We start from the raw sequence: 24,671 nt of genomic DNA, 5'->3' as shown, positions 1-24,671 counted from the left end.
CCTTTAAATCCCTCTAAACTTGAAAACCTCTACCAGTCATAATTTCCCTTGAATCATTTGGACAGATGCACTAGTGACAACAATTTCAAGTGAGACTTTGAGGTCAGCGTTTTACTCACACTTCATTGAGGGAAAAGAAAAGTATATTCAGAGGCACACAAAAAGGGTGTAATTACCATTTCAGGAAAATACGTTAATTTGATGCAATGCATTACTGCTCCGACAGCTCTCAGCCTTTGCACCAAATGGTTGTAAAATGTATATTACGGAAAAAAATACTTTTTTTGTTCCTGCTTAAAGTATAGGTAGAGAGCAGAGGCTCATAGAGTAGGGGTCTGATGTTAATGGGGGCAAGACTGAGATGGCAAAGGTTTTTAGTGGCTGAGAAGTGTACTTTCGTGATAATGTTTCCAGCATGGAGGAGATTCTATGGGCAGCCTACTCATTCATTGGAGTATTAAAAGTTCATAGTGAGTTGAAATTCTTTACCACTGCTCCACCTGGGAAGCCCTTAAGAGGAGCCTACTGCATGGGGGAAAAAACAATGAAGAAAGAGAAATGAATGGACAAGTTGTTAGGTTATAGCATCGGTCAAATGACCCCATGGGCCAGGCTGACCTCGTGCAGGATAACCTAAGGGTCACTGGGGCAAGCACCCGCAGAGTCCAGCAATGAAATGATACTTGTGACTCCAGAGTAATAGACATTGGGACCGTGTCTGTAACTTGGCATGCTGTTGTAAGAATCAAAGTCTGGCCCCACAAGCTGAAAGACATGAAACCATCTATTTCATCTCTCTGGGTCTTCACTGGCCCAACTGTTCAATGAGACAAATCCTATCTACTTTAGCAAATCATGCAAAACCCTAGACATATCGTCCTGGAAGAAAATGAAAACTCAGCAAATATTCATTGCCGTTCCTCTCCTTCTCAGAACACGATTAAAAGCATTATTAAGCCCAGCCATTTCACAATGGAAGCTGGTCCCACAGGGTGGCTTGGAACCCAGGTTCAGAGAAGAGTAAGGAACGGGCTGCCCAACCTCTCCAGCTTACCTGGTCCCATCTCTTGGTGCTTACGTGCTAAACTCTTTCATCCATTTACTCCACTCTCACTGTGCAGACATCATCACTGGGGCCCACTGGTGTCTTCAGCTCTCTTCTCTTTCTGAGCCCACACCTCGTGAATTTAGACACGGTCACATGCCTTGCTTTGAACGATGAAATGTGAGCAGAAGGGACGTGTGTGGCTTCTGGGTGGAATAATTTAAGGGTCAGTCTATCTGCCACCCTCTTTTCTCTCCCACAGCAAATCCCAAAGCCGGTAATTTACGGTGATTCCTCTGTCCACCTGGATCCCTGAGTAACAGTAGTGAGTTATTATAATCCCCCCTTGGACCCATGTTAAAAATAAGGCATGCATGGACTTCCCTAGTGGTCCAGTGGCTGAGACTCCACGCTGCCAATGCAGAGGCCACGTGCGATCTCTGGTCGGGGCACTGGATCCTGCCTGTCATGAGTAAGAGCTTGCACGTTGCCGCCAAATATCCTGCGTGCCTCAACAAAGATTGAAGCTACATGTGCAGCAATTAAAACCCGACACAACCAAATAAATAAATATTTTTTAATGAAATAAAACACACAAGAGCAATAAACCTTTGGAAATTTTGAATACTGAGATTTGGGGTTATTTGTTACTCCACCATACTCATTCTGACGGATACATTCATTTCATTTTTCCTTCATTTAACATATTCTTTAGTACCTAACAAATGCTGGAAACCCTCTAGGTGCTGAGGGTTCATAGAGAACAAAAGAGACCCAGTTCTTGTTCTCAGAGTTAAAGTCAAGTGTGGGGAGGGGGAGCACACGCAGTAAGTAAATAAGCATATATATTAGGTGGTAGATACTATGAGAAAAATAAGGCAGGGTAAAAGGCTTGGGGGAAAGCTGCTTTTGATGCAGTGGTTAGGGACGGTCCCCTGAGAAGAGGCCATTTGAGCAGACACCCAGGTAAAGTAGAGCACTGAATGGTTCCCAGTATCTGGGAGGGGAACATTCTGGAGGGAGGGGAGGGGAACACAAAGACCCGGAGGCCAGATCACACTTGGCAGCAGCAGCACGCTTGGCCAGAGTGGCTGGGACAGGCAAGTACACGAGAAAGGAGGCAAACGATGAGGTCACATCAAAAGACACCACTGAGGGCTTCCCTGGCGGTCCAGCGGTCAAGAAATCCACACTTTCACGGAAGGAGGTGCAGGTTCAACCCCTGATCGGGGAACTAAGATCCCACATGGCCCACAGTGCAGCAAAAAAAAAAAAAGACACCATTGAGAAGGTGAGGAAGCAAACACAGGAAGGAAATATTTATAACACAAATCTAATACATGACTCATAACTGATTTTTTAAAGGAAGTTCCTACAAATCAATGAGAAAACGCCAAATAAAATCTAATGTTTAAAAAGTGGGTAAGAGATTTGAACAGCTAATCTACACAAGAAGATCTCCAAATTGCCAATAAGCCGACGAAAAGGTGTTCAACCTCGTTACTCCTCAGTGAAGTAAACTTCTGAAATAAAATGAGACATTCTTATCCATGCCAAGAATGGCTAAAAAAGACTGAAATATTCCTAGTATGTGCAAATATCCATCAGCAGTATAATGCACAGATAAATTGGATAGCCATACAGCAGGAAAACTCACAGCAATATAAAGCACAGACATTGATTCGAGAACGTGGGAAAATCTTGGAAATTATGCTGAATGAAAGAACCTAGATATGAAATCATCCTTACTCTATTAGTCCACGTAAATGAGGTTTAAGGACAGGCATAATGAATCCAGGGTAATAAAAAGACCAGTGATTATCAAGACTGGAGGTGGGTAGGGTATTAACTATAAAGAGATATAAGGGAACTTTCTGGGTTGATGGAAATATTTCATACCTTTATCTGGATGGTAGTTGCCTGGACGTATACCTGTGGAAAACTCTGTTGAGCAATAAGATCTGTGCATTTTACTGTATCTAAATTGCTCCTCAGTTGGAAAGAATCACAGAGAGAAGAGAGTAGGTTGGCCATCTGGAGGCTGTGAGATCACAGAGGACCTTGGGGCTACGGTGAGGATTTTGGATTTCTTTCTGAAAGAGGCGGAAGGCACAGCGAGATTCTGAGCAGAGCTGAGACGGGATCAGGCTTACCTTTCAGAAGAGTGATTTCTGTCTGCAGGGTGAGAGTGAGACCTTGGTGGGGTCCAAGTGGGTAGCAGCAGTCTGTGGGCAGACCTGCCAGAGAGGATGCTGGCATAGCCCTGGGTGGTGAAGAAGCAGAGAGTGGGAGCAGTGGTCGGGTCCCGGGTGAATGTCAGAGGTCACGAAGTCACTTGATGATGGATTGGATGGGGAGTTGAAGAGAAGGGCTGGAGCCTAACACACTGACTTTGGTCTTGCACCTGACAGAAGGCAGCTGCCAAAGTCTGGGATGAGAAGCACCCAAGAAGAGCAGCTGGGGAGCTGGGGGTGGGGGCAAGAATCGACTCTGAACGCGGTAAGTTTGAGATGCCACGGGAGCATTGAGGAGGCTGTTGACTAAATGAGTTTGGATGAATAAGCAGAAAACATGAATGCTCCCTCCCATCACATGCTCACAACTGTCTTAAATAAATAAAACACACACTCCTCCCCCTTTGCTTTCTTCTTACAGAAGGAAGAAGTGGAGTCTTAAAGGTGCCTTTGATCTGTCTCAGCCATAATCACTCTCACTATCATTTTTATTTTTTCTGGACTGAACGTACCAGCTGCTGGGCCTGGAAAACATGGCTGAGGCTTAAAGGAGAACTGGCACTCTGCTTGTCACAGCATCCCTTCTGGGTCTTTCCTCTGTCCTGGGGTCGCCGGGTTTGGCACACACAGGGCCTTCCTCCAGCTCCCCCCATGCCTCTGCTTTCGGCTTTGGGTTGATGACCTCTGCTCCCCACGTACTCCCACATGGGGGTGCCCAGCCGCCTTCACGGGGGACGGCGGTCAGAACAAAGAGATTCCATGCCCTGCCTGGAACAAACACATCATTAGGGAGCCCGGGACCATATGTGGAGGAGAGGGAAAATGTCATTTTGGTAAAGGCCTCAATTAAAAGGAAGAAAAGCCAGAGCGACAACATTAAATATTTAGGTTCCAGGACCATTATGAGGTTCTCTTCGGGGCACAGAGCTGTCAATTCTGGGAAGTAGGCATTAGAATCAGACCTGCTGAATTTTCCATCCCAGCTCTGCCCCTTGCCAGCCTAGTGGCCTTCCAGAAGTTAATCCACTTCTCTAAGAATTGGTTTCTACATTTATAAATAAGCTTACAAATGGGGCTTCCCAGGTGGTAAAGAAGCTGCCTGCCAATGCAGGAGACACAAGAGACGCAGGTTGGATCCCTGGGTGGGGAAGATCCCCTGCAGGAGGGCATGGCAACCCACTTCAGTATTCTTGCCTGGAAAATCCCATGAACAGAGGAGCTTGGTGGGCTTACAGTCCATGGGGTCACAAAGAGTCAGACACGACTGAAGCGACTTAACGCACACACACACAAATGGGGTAGGGTCCTGGGGGAGGATCCGATGAGATACATGATTCATAACTGGAGGAAACACTCCAGACACCTGCACCCTTTCCCACTCTTCCCACCCCAGGCTTGAGTGTCGCTACGCAACTCAAGCTTCCTCAGCATATGGACGCAATTACATCACATGGATATTAAGAAGCACTTTTTATTTTTATTTTTTGCGTTTACTCCTACTTTCTTAATGCAGGACTGACAGCATCACTGACCCGCTCCAAGACACACAAGCGTGCGCGGTGTGCCCGCAATGACCCCAATCAGCCACACGGGGGCAGCACCTCACCAATGTAACAGCTTTCTGGTTCCTTTACAGACCAGGCTGTGTGAGCCCAGGTCCCCCGAACTGTGGCGTCCCCTGCAATGTACAGAGCCGCACCTCTCAGGGCTCCTATACCGGTGTAACTCCCTTCCACACTGAAGGTGGGCTGTAAAGAAACTCGCTTGTAACCCGCTTAACAGAAGGTGGAGGCTGTGCCCCTTCCGAGCTTTCCACCTGCACTTCAAGCTCTTAGGAGCCCTGAGTCTCCATGGGAGAAATGAGCCCACCCTTCAGGACAGACTGCATGAAAGGCTCTTAAATTTCAGAGGGGGAGATCCAGCTGTCCTGGCTTCTCGGCCGAGCTCCTCAACATCTCCAGCCACAGCTGCCATCTGACCACACTGCTGAGCGACTCCAAGTGAGACCTGCTGTGGAACTTCCCAGCTGGGCTGTCAACTCGCAGAAACAGAAGACGCAATAAAACGGAGGCTGCTTTAAAGCCACCGGGATGGTTGCAGTGCAGCGATGATGGAGAACTGATCCAAGCAGCTGTGTTCCCCTGCATCTTCAGTTCACCAGACTCACAGTCCAGGAAGGAGTGTGCGGAGAAAGCCCCTCTCCCACTCTGGATCATGACGTAATCTCCCTCCGCCTGCCTGCATCTCCCCCACTCTGGCCCCCCTGCCCCCCATCCCCTGGGCATGGCAGGAGTTTCAGGAGGCCCGGCTGGCAGTAGTAAGAGAGACAGACTCCATGCTCCCCTCTGTGTTTCCTTTGCCTCAAGATTTCATTCAAAAGGTGTTTCTTCTCTTTACCCCAGGAGGAAAGTGCTCAGACAGTTTAACACCTGGAGTCTGCCCCACCTGCTGCCAGGGTGTTCCCCGGCGACCTCAGGACCCCCTTCACTGGAATGATTAAATGGGAGAGACCCAAGTGTGAAGTCATTGGTCAGCTGATACAATGACTTGGCAAGGCAAGGTCTCTTTATCATTTCATGAGAGATGACCGCCACAGGGCAGGAAGGAGGCTGAGGGAACCCCTGCTCAGTGACCATCCTCAAAGGCACCAATAATTTGGGGTAGAATAAGTAAATAATTTGGAGAAGGCAATGGCAACCCACTCCAGTACTCTTGCCTGGAAAATCCCATGGATGGAGGAGCCTGGTGGGCTGTAGTCCACGGGGTCCCTAGGAGTCAGACACAACTGAGCGACTTCACTTTCACTTTTCGCTTTCACACATTGGAGAAGGAAATGGCAACCCACTCCAGTGTTCTTGCCTGGAGAATCCCAGGGACGGGGGAGCCTGGTGGGCTGCCGTCTATGGGGTCGCACAGAGTCGGATACGACTGAAGCGACTTAGCAGCAGCAGAAGTAAATAATGCATCCTGCTTGCCTGCCGGCCACTAGTTGGAAAATTAGCACCACTGATCTGATGGATAAAATGTCATTTTATTTAAAAGAATCAGAGCTTTTTCTCCTTTTATATTCTCTGAAAAAACAAATACCAGAATCAACTGCCAAGGTGTGTCGGTGAGATATTTAGCAACAAAACAAAGCTAGTGGAGGTGATGGAATTCCAGTTAAGCTATTTCAAATCCTGAAAGATGATGCTGTGAAAGTGCCGCACTCAATATGCCAGCAAATTTGGAAAACTCAGCAGCGGCCATAGGACTGGAAAAGGTCAGTTTTCATTCCAATCCCAAAGAAAGGCAATGCCAAAGAATGCTCAAACTACCGCACAATTGCACTCATCTCACAGGCTAGTAAAGTAATGCTCAAAATTCTCCAAGCCAAGCTTCAGCAATATGTGAACCATGAACTTCCTGATGTTCAAGCTGGTTTTAGAAAAGGCAGAGGAACCAGAGATCAAATTGCCAACATCCACTGGATCATGGAAAAAGCAAGAGAGTACCAGAAAAACACCTATTTCTGCTTTATTGACTATGCCAAGGCCTTTGACTGCATGGATCACAATAGACTGTGGAAAATTCTGAAAGAGATGTGAATACCAGACCACCTGACCTGCCCCTGAGAAACCTATATGCAGGTCAGGAAGCAACAGTTAGAACTGGACGTGGAACAACAGACTGGTTCCAAACAGGAAAAGGAGTACATCAAGGCTGTATATTGTCACCCTGCTTATTTAACTTATATGCAGAGTACATCATGAGAGACGCTGGGCTGGAAGAAACACAAGCTGGAATCAAGATTGCCAGGAGAAATATCAATAACCTCAGATATGCAGATGACACCACCCTTATGGCAGAAAGTGAAGAACTAAAGAGCCTCTTGATGAAAGTGGAAGGGGAGAGTGAAAAAGTTTTCTTAAAGCTCAACATTCAGAAAATGAACATCATGGCATCCGGTCCCATCACTTCATGGCAGATAAGATAGGGAAACAGTGGAAACGGTGGCTGACTTTATTTTTCTGGGCTCCAAAATCACTGCAGATGGTGATTGCAGCCATGAAATTAAAAGACACTTACTCCTTGGAAGGAAAGTTATGACCAACCTAGATAGCATATTCAAAAGCAGAGCTATTACTTTGCCAACAAAGGTCCATCTAGTCAAGGCTATGGTTTTTCCAGTGGTCCTGTATGGATGTGAAAGTTGGACTATAAAGAAAGCTGAGCACCGAAGAATTGATGCTTTTGAACTGTGGTGTTGGAGAAGACTCTTGAGAGTCCCTTGGACTGCAAGGAGATCCAACCAGTCCATCCTAAAGGACATCAGTCCTGGGTGTTCATTGGAAGGACTGATGTTGAAGCTGAAACTCCAATACTTTGGCCACCTGATGCAAAGAGCTGACTCATTTGAAAAGCCCCTGATGCTGAGAAAGATTGAGGACAGGAGGAGAAGGGGATGACAGAGGATGAGATGGTTGGATGGCATCACCAACTCAATGGACATGGGCTTGGGTGGACTCCGGGAGTTGCTGATGGACAGGGAGGCCTGGAGTGCTGCGGTTCATGGGGTCGCAAAGAGTCGGACACGACTTAGCGACTGAACTGAACTGAATGCTAAACTTATCAGGATGTTTGGCTTGGATTTCTCATCTTCAGAGAAGAAATCTTCTTCCAGATAAGCTACCCGTCAGCGGGGGTATGTCATCTTTGGCTTATGTTTTTTCCATGTGTCACCAAATATTTACGGAGCTTCTACTTTTCTTAGATACCTTTGCTCTCCAGGACTTCCCTTGTGGCTCAGCTGGTAAAGAAAGAATCTGCCTGCAGTGTGGGAGACCTGGGTTCGATCCTTGGGTACGGAAGATCTCCTGGAGAAGGGAAAGGCTACCCACTCTAGTATTCTGGCCTAGAGAATTCCATGGACTGTATAGTCCACAGGGTCGCAAAGAGTCGGACACGACTGAGCGACTTTCACTTTCACTTTGCTCTCCAAGACCTTACAGAAGGATAAAATGCAGTGAGACATGTGCTAAATAGTAGCATGCGGTGCTGTGTGGCCCCTTTATCTATTTGTTCTTGGTCTGCCCGCTGAAAGACAGGCCAATAACTGGGAGGCAAAGTCTTGAGGCAAGGAATAGCAGCTTTATTCGGGAAACTGGGTGTCTGAGAAGACGGCAGGCTAGAGTCTTAGAGTACTATATCTTCTCTGGGTCTGGATGTCGGTTTCTTTTATCAAACACAGAGAGGGAGGAGGTGAGGAAGTAAAGCAAACAAGGCCCTAAGTCACGCAAAATATCTTCTGGTTGGGCCAGCATTGGCCTGTCCTGTGGTGAGCAGAGGGAGCTGGGACTCAGAAACATTATGATACGAATGAACTTATTTACAAAACAGAAACAGACCCACAGACTTTTGAGAATGAACTTATGGTTGTGGGGGCGGGGGTGGGGGGTGGGGGTGGTGACAAGGGTTGGGGGAAAGATGGGGGGGGTAGGGATATTTAGGGAGTTTGGGATGGACAGGTACATACTGCTATACGTAGAATGGATAACCAAAAGGTCCTACTGCATAGCACAGGGAATTCTGCTCAATGTTATGGGGTAGCCTCAATGGGAGGGTCTTTGAGGGACAATGGATACATGCATATGTATGGCTGAGTCCTTCTGCTGTCCACCTGAAACTATCACAACATTGCTAATCGGTTACATTCCAATATAAAATGAAAACTTGAAAGATGTGAGTTATGGGAAGGAATGGGTTTTCAGGGTGGATCCTGGAGAGTTGGGAAGGCAGAGAAAGAGCTGTGGGTGAGGCCAACCAAGCAGGGCTACGGGGTCTGTGTGCTCAGACATCAGATCTACCAAGGAGGAGGGCAGGGGGAGGTATCATGGGTGCATCAGAATCTCTAAGAATGACTGAGTGCAGGATTCCCACGTTAGAGTGAAGACTTGCTCCCCGGTCCTTGCAGCGTCCCTTGCAGTGTTCACTCCCCAATTCTTAATAACACAGTCTGGCAGATTCAAGTTCGTTTGTCCAACTCCAGGGAAATGGAAAACAGAACAATTACCCACTGTTGAATCCTTGGGTCATTTATGCCCACTGAGGTTCATAAACGGTTAAACTCAGTGGCTGCACAGGCTGACAGCCACCCTCACGGATTCTGGAGCCAGATTCTGGAGGGCTGCTTCTTGCCTCTGTTCTCTCAGCAACGTGAGCTGTGAAAATTCCTTAGCCCACCTTCAGCTTACTATCCCCAACTCTAAAACGAGATGAACAAAACAAGCCTGGAGGAGTTGTTATGAGGAGTTTATATGTGTAAACCACCTAGAAAAATGCCTGATGCTATGCCTGTGATCACCATATTAATGTTCCTAAACACTTCGCTGCTTTCATCCAATTTTAAGGAAATTGAGGCTCAGAGGTAAGGAAACAGGTTCAGATGTTAGGAAAGTTGACCCAGATAGTGCATCTGGTTCTGTTTCTGAAACACTACCTAATATTTGATGAGCTCTTGCTAGAAAATGGTAAAACTGGCATTTAAGCAAAGAACCCATGTTCTTTTCACACCTCACTGCTTTGTGCTAGAAAGAAATATGGGCTAGTCCACGTTAATTATTTTATTATATTATATTAAGTGACATGCAGTGATTGCAGGCCATCGAAGAAAGATTAAAATACAGGTCCAACAGGAACAGACCTGATGAGTTCAAAGAATGACTTCTAATTAGCACAGTGGTAGTTTACCTGGGAATGAATGATTTTTAAATAGATGTTAAAAATCCTCCCTACCGCCTTTGATCAGCTAAATATTTCTTTGGAAACTGCGTCTCTTCTATGAATTTGCTTAATGAACTCCTGCCTTTGATTCTGGGCACAGGGAGGGATAAATCAGATCAGGAGCTACTCCAGGATCACAGAGCTCAAATTCCTGCGGTGGCAGTGAGGACTCATTAAGGAGGAGTGATTGTGGGAGGGTGAGGCTGAGTTAGTGGAAAGTCAGAACCAAAAATCTGCTGTACCACTTTGTCACTTGGCAAACACGCAGTAATTCAAACCTGGCTCAGGAAACTCATCCATCCATCCATCCATTTATTCATTCCAAAGTCCTTAGGTTTTAGAGGTAAATATGAATGATCTAAAATGAGCTTGTTGACTGCTGCTGCTGCTGCTAAGTCGCTTCAGTCGTGTCCGACTCTGTGCGATCCCATAGACGGCAGCCCACCAGGCTCCCCTGTCCCTGGGATTCTCCAGGCAAGAACACTGGAGTGGGCTGCCATTTCCTTCTCCAATGCATGAAAGTGAAAAGTGAAAGTGAAGTCGCCCAGCTGTGTCTGACTCTTAGCGACCCCAAGGACTGAAGCGAGCTTCTTGACTACTTACATGTAAATGAACAATTCTAAAATGCTTGAGGGAGCTGGAAAAAATGAGCTCTTTTAGGTATTTGAAACAATTCTCTCCCAAGTCTTGCTTACCTTGTTCATTCATCTCACAAAGCCTTCCTTGAGATGTTGCAAGGAAAACACCAACCTAGCTTTGTCCTGAACTAGCCAGAATTTGAAGTCAGCTCCCAATATCTCCCAATATACATATCCATATATATATGTATATATATATATCTCCCTATACTTCTCTCACTCTATGTCTTTAACCTCTTTTTAAAGGGGTACATTAAATACATTGCAGCACACGTGTTCAACGGAATGCCAGGAAAAACAAAAGTTCGTCTATTTGTTCAACATTTACTGAGTTCCTCTTCTGTGTCAGGCGCTGTCCTGTGTGCTGAAGGACATAGGACATAAAAATGAACAAAACAGTCACAAATCTCCCATTGCTTCTAGCACGGTAGCTTGCACACGGTAGGTCTCTACGTAGTTACTGTCGATTGGGGGTGGGGCAGAACCCAAAGATTAGGAAATGGGGTCCAAATATCAAGGCTGAAAAATAACTCTCGCCTCACTCTGCTTCCTTACAGGGAGGGGTTTGATGTGTTCTCTGAGACCAGTAATCCGTCTCTTTTGTGAATGGTATTTCTTCACAGTGGAGACAATAAGGGTGGGATTCTATACTCTGCCCCATACTTCACCTACTTGAAGTCTGTCTCGGAGTGAATGCTCCAGGACCCCATAGAAGTGGACTGACTGGGCAAATGAGTGAATAGGTGAGTCTGAATAGAAGATCTGTAGCACAAAGGACAGGCACTATATTTATGTTCCCACACTGCCAGACCCCATCGACATTGCTCCGGGTGTGGAGGGATGTCTAGCAGAGATTTACGAGGGGTGGGGACCACTTGCTTCTCCTTTCTCAAATGTCCCCTGGGGAGTAGACCTTTGGAAGTTTATAAGGATGTCAAGCCAGACATTGGCACAACAGAACTGTTAGAGGGAATTAAAACTTCATTGGATGTTGGAAGAAGGCCAAGTATCAGAAAAGGCAGGAAAGTGGGGTTTGCGGTAAATTAATTGAGACTAAGAGTTTGCAAAGTTTTGAGCCAATTTTTTCTTCCACCTGAGATTCAAAAAGAAATAGCCTCACTGCCCCCAACTATGCTAGAATTATCCTGGGGCTAATCAATAAGTAATTAGAGTGAGCTGGGAATTTAATATACAGAGAGATTGATAGGAAGACTCCATAGATAACTGGAATGGTCCCCTGAGGGCTCTCAGGAAAAGTTCCTGAGAAACGCTGAGGATTTTAGGCATCCTCAGCTGAGCCCTAAACATCAGTGCCTCAGTTAAGACTCTCTCGCTCTCTACCCCGTACCTACCACTCCACGAATCTGGAATACCTGGGTGTAGGTCTGTGACCTCTCCACTGTGCCTAACGCCCTTAGGAAGGCTGGCTTTGGAGCAGGGACAAGGCTCATAAGAGCCCATAAAACAAGAAATGTCACAAACTGGAGAGAAACACTGCTATATATGTCTTCATTATGTTACCTATATGTATACAACAGGGGAAGAAACCAAAACCCAAAAAGATGATATACAAAGTGTACAGTAAAGCCATGGGGTAACTCATGAAATTGTTGAGAATTTACACGGGACATAATTTGGCCCTACCCATCAAAACTGCAGAAATACACACCCTTGATTTAAGAATTGCGCTTCTAGGAATTCCTCCTCCAAATAGGCTCACAAATATGTGAAGCACCAGTGTGTACCAAGTTATTTATTAATTATGTGATGGAAAGTGTGCAAATAAAAGCCTTAAAGGATACAATTAAACAAATTGATGCACACGTGTTCACTGAAATGTTATGAAGAACAAAGGATTCACTCAATCAACCCAACATTTACTGAATTCCTCCTTTGCTTCAGGTGTTGTTCTAAGTGCTGACGATAACAATGCTAACCATGGCATAAAAAAGTCCCTGCCCTCTAGAGCTTATATTCTGATGGAAGATGCCTTTTCTTTATGCACTGGTGGAGAAGACTCTCCATGACCTTTTGTTTCATGAAAAGAGCGAGATGCAGGTTTTACAAGTTAATGGTGATATATACACTGAGCATCTTTGGAAGGACCCGTAAGAAACTGATAGCAAAGTGGCCTCTGGCTGGAGGACAGGAGCCTTCCTCTGTTTACTCATAGGTATCCTTTCTGTTTTGACATTTGGAGGTTATGTACTCAAAATAGGTTACTATCCAAAAGCATTATTTATTTATTTATTTGTAATAAAAAGGTGGCATAGGATGTAATTGTTAGCCCTAATTCTGTCCCCTCACTTTCAACTTCAGCCTGTACAGGGAAGGGCTCTGGAACAGCGTCTGGAACACAGTTCTGTCTCCCACAGAATCCCTGGGCTGGGGAGGTAGGCACAAACTCGGTTTCCCTTTCCTTCTCTCTCGCTTTTCCTCGCACTCACAGCCTCTTCCTCTTCGTGCCCTCTGCAGCTGTGACAGTGCAGTGAGCCTGCCGTTACTTTCGCCCAGAACTTTCCCCTAGCTACAGAGACATGAGTGGGGCTGGGGAGGGCTACAGAGATCCGCAGTGGAGAGCAAATTATGGCAGCAGAATCTGCGGTGCGCACTCGGCTGGAGTGTCTGCTGGGCCCTGCCTTTTGGCCACCTCCACCCAGCAGAGATGCCTAGACGGGAGACAGGTCCAGGGCAGGAGAGAAGGATTTTCCATTGCCCTTGTCAGCAGAAGGTGTGTGCGTGCTAAATCGCTTCAGTTGCGACGCTATGAACCGTAGCCCGCCAGGCTCCTCTGTCCCTGGGATTCTCCAGGCAGGAATAATGGAGTGGGGTGCCATGCCCTCCTCCAGGGATCTTCCTGGCCCAGTGGTCAAACCCAGTGTCTCCTGCACTGGCACCCGGGTTCCTTACTACTAGCGCCACCTGGGAAGCCCGTCAGCAGAAGGTAGAGCTAACTGATTGTTCTTTCTCAGTGTGTGTGTGTGTGTGTGTGTGTGTGTGTGCATGTGGGTTGGTTGCTTGCCTGGGACTTTCTCCATTCTGGTACAAAATGTCTCATGTCCTGGGAAACCCCTCAGTCCTGGAAAGCCAGAAGGGCTGAGCACCCCATCCGTGGAGGGGGTGGGATTGCGAGCGGGAAGGCAGGTAAGGAGAGAAGAGGGGAGAGACATCACCGACAGCAATGCTTTGTTTTCTGAATTTCACTTTCTTGGCGTTCATATTCTAAAGCCCATGAAATATGGCTCCTCCACTGACTACGCAGATGACTTCTCTATCTGAGCCTCAGTTTACTTATCAGTAACATGAGGCTGATAGTCTAATAATCTCCCCTCCTGGCGTTGCTAAGAACCTACCACCTCATGAGGCTCTCTATCACCAGCCTCACGTCTCCACTCTAATCCTAACACAGCCCAGTTTCTGTAGGCCAGCACTCTTATTACTCTCTCCTTCTCTTGTATTTGCTTGGCTAAATCCCAACCTGGTTAAATCCAATTATTTTCCATCCCTTCCCTCAACCTGAGAAGGGAATGCAACACTGTGCTGTCCGATATCACCGTAAATGATGACCACCGACCTCCAGCGGCCCTGGCATTGCTCAACAACCCTGTCTCAGCTCCCAGATCAATGCATGCTCTTATTCTCCCAGATGACTATCTCATACCATTTTCTCTCCCCTTAAAGCTCCAATGCAACACCCACTCTTCCATCTTGGTTGATGCCATGAATCTTATGTTACTGAGAAAATAGAAGCAACCAAACGGGAAATCCACCACCCTTCTGTCACCAGACCTCGGCCCCCACACGCGCCGTAGGCTTCTGTACACACAGCCCGCCTTCCCTCCTGTTACAGAGGATGAATGGCCTGCAGTCCCATCCAATCTGGCCCGGCTTCTCGTGCCCTGGCTTCCCTTCCTCTTGCCCACTCCACGCTCAACCCACCCAGCCCCTGCAATGGCCCTTTCTCTCTGTCATTCCCCACTGCCCCCTCATTCCTGGGTCACTGCTGTATGCTCGAGGAGAGGCTGATCAATCTCATCGCATTTACCACGCCCCTTCCCTCAGTTCAGTCCACTTCAGTCGCTCAGTCATGTCCAACTCTTTGTGACTCCATGGACTGCAGCACGCCAGGCCTCCTCGTCCATCACCAACTCCTGGAGTTTATTCAAACTCATGTCCATTGAGTCGGTGATGCCATCCAATCTTCTCATCCTCTGTCGTCCCCTTCTCCTCCCACCTTCAATCTTTCCCAACATCAAGGTCTTTTCAGATGAGTCAGTTCTTTGCATCAGGTGGCCAAAGTACTGGAGTTTCAGCTTCAGCCTAAGTCCTTTCAATGAATATTCAGGACTGATTTCCTTTAGGATGGACTAGCTCACTGTTAACTGAATTATCCCCCCTCCATACACATAATTCTTATGTTGACACCCTAATCCCCTATATGCCTGTATTTGAAGATGGGGGCTTTAAGGAGTTAATTAAAGTTAGATAAGGTTATAGGGTTGGAGAAGGAAATGGCAACCCACTCCAGTATTCTTGCCTGGGAAACTCCATGAACAAAGGAGCCTGAAGGTCTACTGTCCGTGGGCTTGCAAAGAGTCGGATATGATTTAGCAGCTTACCAGAAGCAGCAGCAAGCTCATGGCGTGGGGTCTTAGTCTGATAGAACTGGAGTTCTCACAAGAAGAGGAGGAGGCCAGAGCCCTCTCATTTGCTTTCTCTCTCCCTCCTTCTCTTCCCCTCTTCCCCCCCCCATCTCTCTCTCTTTCCCTCCCCCTCTCTCCCACCACCCATCCCACCATCCCTCTCCCTCTCTCTCTCTCCTTCCCTGTGCACACGCAGATAAAAGGCCAGCTGAGGACGCAGCAAGAAGTCAGCACCTGCAAGCCAACAAGAGAGCTCTCACCAGAAACAGCCCCTTGACTTGACCTTGCACTTCCAGCTTCTAGACCTGTGACAAACTAGACGTCTGCTCTTTAAGCCACCCGGTCGGTGCTATTTGGTTAAGACAATCTGAGCTGACTCACACTTCCTGTGTTCCAGCCACACTGACCTCCCTGCTTTTCTCAAAACTTCCAAGCATGTTCCTGTTCAGGGACTGCCCGTGGTATCCCCATAGCCCAGGAAGCCCCTCTCCGATGGCCCACGTGGCTCTCTCCCTGTCTCTGCGTCATTCAGATCTCGGCTCCTGTAGAAGCTCCATTTCACCGTCCTTGTTAAAGTAACCCCAAGAACTCTTTTCTTCTTCCTCTTGTCTGCCTCTGCTAGATGAATTGCTCATTTTCTGTCTCCCTCCCTGGGGAAGAAACTTGTTCGAGACCCTGCTCTAGTGATCACACTGCATTAGGGAAGAACCTTTGTATTCTGTTACAAGTAAATCACTATAGGAATATTGCCTATAAGCTTAAATTAAACATCATGGCCCATCTCTGGGAACCCTGCCTCCTAGGTCATGAGTGTTGAGCTAAAATACTTTGGTTCAGCTCACAGGAAATATCCTGATCAGGCCAAGAAGAAATCAACACCTCCCCTCTGGAGTCAGGCTGGAAGCAGGACTTGACCCTCATTCCCTTTTAATGTCAAAGAAACCTGAATTCTAATTCCGGAAAGATGGTTCTTTGGGACTCTGGTCTACGTTCTCTCCATCTGCTGGCTTTCTGAGTAAAGTCACGGTTGCTTGCCCCAACAACTCGTCTCTCAATTTATTGGCCTGCTGTGCGGTGAGCAGTACAAGCCTGGGCTTGGTGACATCAGAATCAAGCCCACAGTGGAAGGTGCTGGAGAGCCTTTCCCAAATGAGTAAATGGGTGATGTGAAGGGCCTGATGTTTTACCTGGTACAGGTCCTCAGTGAGAGTCACCACAATATTCCTGAATGCTCTTCAGTGAAGTGACCAGGGGATATGCCCTAGTGACCTCAGAAGTGGCAGGATCCCTTAGGGTGCCATCAAGGAAGGGGGCATGTTAGAGCTAGGGGGTGAGAAGGAGCCTTAGCTTGGAGCCCCGTGGTGAGGATGGAGGTGGCTGGGAAGTGCAATAGGCCTGCCCTTGATGACGTCATTCCATCAGGGAGAGACACAATGGATCTTAGAAGGTCACAGCTGCAAGGGTCCTAAGGGTATCTGGAGAAAGGTCTCCAGGGCATTCCCGACAATGTCCCTGCCTGAACTTCCGGGGTAGGAGTCACACTGCCCCCTGCAGGTCAGTTCTTCACATTGCACCCACCTCTATCCCCTGCATTTTACCCCTGGATCCCAGGTGGCCCTAGCGGTAAAGAACCCACCTGGCAATGAAAGAGGCAAAAGAGACGCGGGTTTGATCCCTAGGTCGGGGAGATCCCTTGGAGGAGGGCATGGCAACCCACTCCCGTATTCTTGCCTGGAGAATCCCATGGACAGAGGAGCCTGGAGGACTACAGTCCATGGGGTCGCAAAGAGTCAGACAACTGAAGTGACTTAGCAAGCAAGGATTCAGTCCTACTCTCAAGAGCCAGTGTGAACTAGCCTTGTTTTTCATTTTTCTTCCCCTGGACTCTTCACCTCTAGCTTTCGTCATCTCTAAGCTTAAGATCTTTGTATTTAAATTTCCCTTTGGCATAAATGAGTGAATAAACCATACCATTTCTAATTCCTCAATATCTTCGTCACCTGTCCTGGTCTCTGCCTGTTCTGGAATTACACTCTGAAGTCTGTGATCCAGAACATTTCTCGCAATGCCTGTATCCCCAGTGCCTGCTGCAAGCAGAATCACAGAGCCAGGAAAATAGTGTTCAGTCAATGTTTGCTCGCTGAAGGAGCGGACACAACTCTGCTCCCATTAGGTGTGTTGGGCTGGGGCTGCAGGGAGGCCACCCAGGGAACTTATTTTTCCTCCCACAATGAGAGAAAAGGTTATGAAACAGAAAATCATCCTGCTGTCACTGAGGAAAGCGGGGTCTCAGTGGGGTCAGTCCAATGCCTGAGGCAGCGATGAAAGCTCAGACTGCTAATAATTCCCACCCTGTGAATTGATTAAAATCCTCCACTTTATCTGCAGTCATTTTGGAATGGAAATATATTTCCTGTTGCCATTCACCTTTATGTTCCTCTTCCAAACTCAGTCTGCCTCACCTACGGCAATGTGTGCAACAACCTGGACCCAGACAGCCCCTGCTCAGAGGGTCCCTGATGCTGCTGCTGCTGCTAAGTCGCTTCAGTCGTGTCCGACTCTGTGCGACCCCAGAGATGGCAGCCCACCAGGCTCCCCCGTCCCTGATATTCTCCAGGCAAGATCACTGGAGTGGGTTGCCATTTCCTTCTCCAATGCATGAAAGTGAAAAGTGAAAGTGAAGTCGCTCAGTCGTGTCTGACTCCTAGTGACCCCGTGGACTGAAGCTCACCAGGCTCCCCCGTCCCTGGGATTCTCCAGGCAAGGACACTGGAGTGGGGTGCCGTCGCCTTCTCTGGGAGGGGGTTTCAGTATCTGCAAAATAGCTCAAAGATATTGTTGTATGTATCCCTTGTCGGGGAACCAGGACCTTGCCCCAAGGCTATACTATTGTTTCTCTTGACTTTATATTTTTTAAATTACAACAACACAGGCTTATTGCAAAAAGTCAATGGAGTGGGTAGCCATTCCTTTCTCCAGAGGATCTTCCTGACGCAGGGGCTGAACCCACGTCTCCTGTGTCTCCTGCACTGCAGGTGGATTCTTTACCATCTGAGCCACCAGAAGCCCTAAAATCATGGAGAACTGTATAAAGAAAAATTGAATAGTGTTCCCATTTTTTTGTTTTTTTTCTGTGCACTGTCCCTTCCTCACCAAGACCACTAGGGAATGACCTTTCAGCTGTTCCTCTGCACACTTCAACACGGGTGTGCAGGCATATCTCATTCTTGCTCTTCATCCTGGGTCCACTTTTCAAACCAAGAGACACCAATAGCTTAGAAAGCATTTTCTTCTTGGGGTCAGAATATCTATTATGGTTAGATTTTTCAGTTCTTCTTCCAACGGCTACATGTCACTCACAGTCTCTGGACACTATTTACCTCATCTGTGAAGTGGGGATACCAGTGTTCACCCTGTCTGACACAGGGCTGATAGGAAGCTCAAATCAGATGGAGGCTGAAGGCTGTTTGGGTGCTGACAAGCTTTATGCATATAAGCCTGCTGCTTTGTTGGTCTCTTCCCTGCTGAGTTTCAGAATTCAACAAATGGCAGATTCAAAACTCAACACCCTGAAGAGCCTGAAGGGACATTAAGATAGCACAGATGCTGGGGGGATAAAGAGTCCTTGGGACCCTGGGCGGGTACCCAGCAGCTTCCTTGAGCCCTGCTGGTAGCTTGAGTTATCCATCTTGGCTTCTAAGAGAGCTGTGCTGCTATTGATAATCCTGACGGTGACAGACAATGCAATTTTCTCCTGTGCTCGTCAGACACAACACGTGAGTTCAGCCCCAGCCCCAGGCTGCCCAGACTCAGGCAGGTTGCAGTGCTGATTCCTGATGGTTTTCAGGCAGCCCCTGAGGCCACCGCTTCGGGATCCCCTGCCAGAGTTTGGAGCAGGGGATTAGTGTGAGTGGACAGATAGAGATGAGCTGAGCCAAGAATCCTTAGTTGGGTGGCTGAAGGGATGGCGGGTGAGAAGCTGGTTGGAGCTCGTGGTGTGAGGGCGACTGTCAGGGCTGCCTTACCCCCCATGTCATCCCCTCCATGGGGACAGGCCAATGGTTAGAGCACTAGTCCTGCCTGGACACTGAGGCCATCCAGGAGACAACTGATCACCAGGGGCTCCAGCAGAAGTGGGGCCTGATCCAGTCTATGTTAGAGCCTGGGCAAGAAAAGTGTGAAAGCAGTTTCAGGTCAGGTTATCCTAGGTCTTCAGATCTCCTGGATACAATAAGGCAGGAATGGAACTTAACCGCCCACTTCCATAGCCTCATTCCTACGCCACCCTCTAGCCAAAAGGACACACTTGCGCCCACTAGCACCCCTGTGTGCTCAGACGCTCAGTCACACCCAACTATTTGTGACCCCACGGACTGTAAGCTCATCAGGCTCCAGTGTCCACGGGATTTCCCAGGCAAGAATACTGCAATGGGTTGCCATTTCATCCTCCAGGGGATCTTCCCCACCCAAGGATCGAACCCACGTCCCCTGTATTGGCAGGTAGGTTCTTTACCGCTGAGCCGCCAGGGAAGCCCCACCCATAGGTCAGCTGTAATCAAAAAGATCATAAGGAGAGTCAGTGAAATCAGAACCCTTACATGCCACTAGTAGGGACGCAAAATGGGGCAGCCGCTTTGGACAACAGTCCGGCAGTTCCTCGAAAGGTGAAACGTGAACCAACCATATGACCAGAAATTCCACTCTAGGAGTATCCAAGAGACCTGAAGACACACCCTACAAAGACTTGTGCGTGCGTGTTCACAGTAGCATTATCCCTAACAGCCAAAAAATGGAAGTAACCCAAATGTTCCTCAGCTGATAAACTGATCGGTAAAATGTGGGTATCCACAGAGTAAATACGGCTCAGCAATAAAAGGTACAGTGCTGACGCCTGCCAGGATTCCCTGGTGGGTCAGAGGTTAAAGCGTCTGCCTGCAATACTGGAGACCGGGGTTTGATCACTGGGTCAGGAAGGTCCTCTGGAGAAGGAAATGGCAACCCACTCCAGTATTCTTCCCTGGAAAAGCCCATGGACGGAGGAGCCTGGTGGGCTACACTCACGAAGAGTCAGACAGGACTGGGCGACTTCACTTTCACAAACACCTGTTACAACCTGGATGAACCTCGATAACATAATTCTAAGGGAAAGAAGGGGATTGCCTTGATGTCCCAGTTGCTAGGACTCCACGCTCCCAGTGCAGGGGGGCTGGGATCCATCCCTGGTCAGGGAACTAGCTCTCACATGCCTCACCTAAGAGCTTCCATACTGCAACTAAAGATTCCCCATGCCACCACGAAGACTGAAGATCCTGTGTACCACAACTAAGAGCCAGTGCAGCCAAATTAAAGAAAAAAAATTTTTTTTTTTAACAGCTAAATGCAGAACAATCCAGAGGAGTGGGGTGGGAGGAGGGTTCAGGATGGAGGGACACACGTGTACCTATGGTTGATTGACATCAATGTACGGCAAAATCCACCACAATATTGTATAGAAACTATCCTCCAAATAAAATAATTAATTTTTTAAAAGGAAAAAAAAGGGGGGGGTGCTGCTAAATGAAAGAAGCCAGTCACAACGCACCACAGATTGAATGATCCCCTTTATACACAATGCCCAGAATGGGGAAATCTACAGCAATGGAAAATACATTAGTGGTTGCCTAGGGCTTGGAGGGGAAGAAATATAGATGGAGGATGATAGCATCTCTTGGGGTAATGAAAATATTCCAATATCAATTGTAGTGATGGTTCTGCGACACTATTATACTGAAGGCCACTGATGTGTCCACTTTAAGTGGGTGAATTGTAAACGTGGGGCTTGTAGATTGTACCTCAATAAAGAGGTTTTAAAAACAACAACAACAAAACATCCTGGACTTACAGTCATGGACCTAGGATTCAAGTCCTGGTTTGCCATTTATTAGCTCTGTGACTCTGGGCAAGTTCCTGAACCTCTCTAAAATGTCCCCCTTCTGATATGAAGGGGGTAAAACAATCCTTGCCTGGACCATCTCACAGGGTCCTTAGTGGTTACAAAGTCTTAGAAGCTATGAAACTACATATCTGTGAGACTAGAGCCAGACATCCTGGAATGTGAAGTCAAGTGGGCCTTGGAAAGCATCTCTACGAACAAAGCTAGGGGAAGTGATGGATTTCCAGTTGAGCTATTTTAAATCCTGAAAGATGATGCTGTGAAAGTGCTGCCCTCATTATGCCGGCAAATTTGGAAAACTCAGCAGTGGCCACGGGACTGGAAAAGGTCAGTTTTCATTCCAATCCCAAAGAAAGGCAATGCTGAAGAATGCTGAAACTACCGTACAATTGCACTCGTCTCACATGCTAGTAAAGTAATGCTCAAAATTCTCCAAGCCGAGCTTCAGCAATACATGAACTGTGAACTTCCAGATGTTTAAGCTGGTTTTAGAAAAGGCAGAGGAACCAGAGATCAAATTGCCAACATCTGCTGGATCATGGAAAAAGTAAGAGAGTTCCAGAAAAACATCTATTTCTGCTTTCTTAACTATGCCAAAGCCTTAGACTGTGTGGATCACAATAAACTGTGGAAAATTCTTCAAGAGATGGGAATACCAGACCACCTGACCTGCCTCTTGAGAAACCTATATGCAGGTCAGGAAGCAACAGTTAGAACTGGACATGGAACAACAGACTGGTTCCAAATAGAAAAAGGAGTACATCAAGGCTGTATATTGTCACCCTGCTTATTTAACTTATATGCAGAGTACATCATGAGAAACCCTGGGCTGGAAGAAGCACAAGCTGAAATCAAGATTGCCAGGAGAAATATCAATAACCTCAGATATGCAGATGACACCATCCTTATGGCAGAAAGTGAAGAGGAACTAAGAAGCCTTTTGATGAAAGTGAAAGAGGAGAGTGGAAAAGTTGGCTTAAAGCTTAACATTCAGAAAACTAAGATCATGGCACCTGGTCCCATCAGTTCAGTTCAGTTCAGTTCAGTTCAGTCGCTCAGTCATGTCTGACTCTTTGCAACCCCATGAATCACAGCATGCTAGGCCTCCCTGTCCATCAGCAATTCCTGGAGTTCACTCAGACTCACGTCCATTGAGTCAGTGATGCCATCCAACCATCTCATCCTCTGTCATCCCCTTCTCCTCCTGCCCCCAATCTCTCCCAGCACCAGAGTCTTTTCCAATGAGTCAACTCTTCGCATGAAGTGGCCAAAGTACTGGAGTTTCAGCTTAGCATCATTCCTTCCAAAGAAATCCCAGGGCTGATCTCCTTCAGAATGGACTGGTTGGATCTCCTTGCAGTCCAAGGGACTCTCAAGAGTCTTCTCCAACACCACAGTTCAAAAGCATCAATTCTTCGGTGCTCAGCCTTCTTCACAGTCCAACTCTCATATCCATACATGACTACTGGAAGAACCATAGCCTTGACTAGACGGACCTTTGTTGGCAAAGTAATGTCTCTGCTTTCGAATATGCTCTCTAGGTTGGTCATAACTTTTCTTCCAAGGAGTAAGCGTCCTTTAATTTCATGGCTGCAATCACCATCTGCAGTGATTTTGGAGCACAAAAAATAAAGTCTGACACTGTTTCCACTGTTTCCCCATCTAATTGCCATGAAGTGATGGGACCATTTGCCATGATCATTGTCTTCTGAATGTTGAGCTTTAAGCCAACTTTTTCACTCTCCTCTTTCACTTTCATCAACAGGCTTTGTGTGCCTTTTAAGTGATTAGTGTAAAGCTCTGTACACAATAGAGTTTTAATTAATATTTGTGGAAAGCAGAAATGCACGAACCCTGGGGGTGGGGGCGGGGCTGGAGGGGAAGGAGCCTCGAGTGTGTATGAGAACAGTCCCCGCAGGAACCAGTGGGGCCTCCCCTGACCCCAGGCTTCATAGCAAAAAAAAAAAAAAAAAAAAAGCCAAGAGTGCCCAGGGCTGAGAGGGGGCCTAGCACAGCCTTTGGGCCTTGGGCACCCTTTCCAGAGGTGAAGAGACAGGAAGCTGGCAGCCAACCCCCACCCCATCCCCACCTTCTCCTCCGCTTCCTGGGCAGGTGAGTGGGGAAGGGAAGAGACTCCAGGTTGGGGCTGCAAGAGAGAAGGCTCCTTCTGGACCTCTGAACAGGATTAGGGGTGATTCTCTTCCTTGAGGAGGCCTTTCTGCCCTGCTCCCCGTCTCTCCCTCACCTCCATTTCTCCCAGAGCGCAGGCACCTCCCTTTCTCAAGGTACTCTCTCCATCACCATCCTTGGAAGGCAGTCGGCTGCCCCCATGTGGACCACTCTAGGCTTTCCTCCCCCAATGCAGGGCTCCCTCCCACACCACAGAGCTCCTGGAGCACCTGCCAGATGGGCTGATGGAGGGCGGGGATGACGGCCGGCGTCTCTCTAGAGCAAGTCAAGGTCTAAGAAAAGCACCTGCTCCACAGCCAGAAGCTGGCCGTCTGCACCCACCTTTTGGTCTACCCCGCGCTGCTCTCCATCCTCACCCTCGGCCCAGTCTGGCTCAAGCTGTTCTGATATCTGAGCCCACTCCAAGCCACAGTGATGGGAAGAAAGAGGTCTATTGGCAAGCATGGGGTTGCGGGGCCAGCCTGTGTTCCGTGAAATCTCCAGTGCTGCTGACTTGAAGGCTGTCCTGCAGCGGAACCTGGCGAACGCCTGGAACCTCTCGCTCCTCCGCCCACCCCGGGGCTGGACTTATCACCCCTACTCTATAGAGCCCAGCTTTGGGGCCCATCTCTTGGGAGCTCAGACAGTATCTGCCTTCAGTGCAGACTGAGGTTCGATCCCTGTGTCGGGAAGATTCCCTGGAGGAGGAAATGGCAACCCACTCCAGTATTCTTGCCTGGAGAATCCCATGGACAGAGGAGCCTGATGAGCTACAGTCCATGGGGTCACAAAGAGTCAGACACGACTGAGTGACTAACACTTTCACTTTGACTTGTGCACGGCACAGGGCCTGGACTAGAGAATGAGGTTGTGATCCACGTGTCTGCTCGGCTCCTGAGGTGGGGGGTGGGGGCGGAGGCTCAAGGAGGCAGAGTGACAGGTGGTCAGAGGCAGTGACACCAGGAGACAGAAAGTCCTGGGCAGGATACTGGGCACCCTCTCCTCTCTCCTGGAATTTGGTTCCTAGTCCTTCAGTGAGCACAGTGCCAGGACTAGGGGAGACGGTGGTTCTCAAGATTCAAGAGCTTGATGAAGACAGTGGATCCCTCCTAAAAATTCAGATGTATTCATACCTGAGACATTTCGTGAAAACAAATAGGGCACTCAGTTGACCCTATAGTCAAAGCTATGTTTTTTTTTTCCAGTAGTCATGTATGGATGGGAGAGTTAGACCATAAACAAGGCTGA

The 24,671-nt window shown here is 47.8% G+C and overlaps 1 protein-coding gene across 1 annotated transcript in view; it reads right to left on the bottom strand.

Annotated features, from left to right (window-relative positions):
- Window positions 1–24,671, bottom strand: part of ASIC2 (acid sensing ion channel subunit 2) — a 1,229,563-nt gene that overhangs the window by 792,881 nt on the left and 412,011 nt on the right. The window lies entirely within an intron of this gene.

Source organism: Ovis canadensis, chromosome 11 (genome assembly GCF_042477335.2).
Source record: "Ovis canadensis isolate MfBH-ARS-UI-01 breed Bighorn chromosome 11, ARS-UI_OviCan_v2, whole genome shotgun sequence".
NCBI lineage: Eukaryota > Metazoa > Chordata > Mammalia > Artiodactyla > Bovidae > Ovis > Ovis canadensis.
This window is presented reverse-complemented; position numbering and strand designations above follow the sequence as displayed.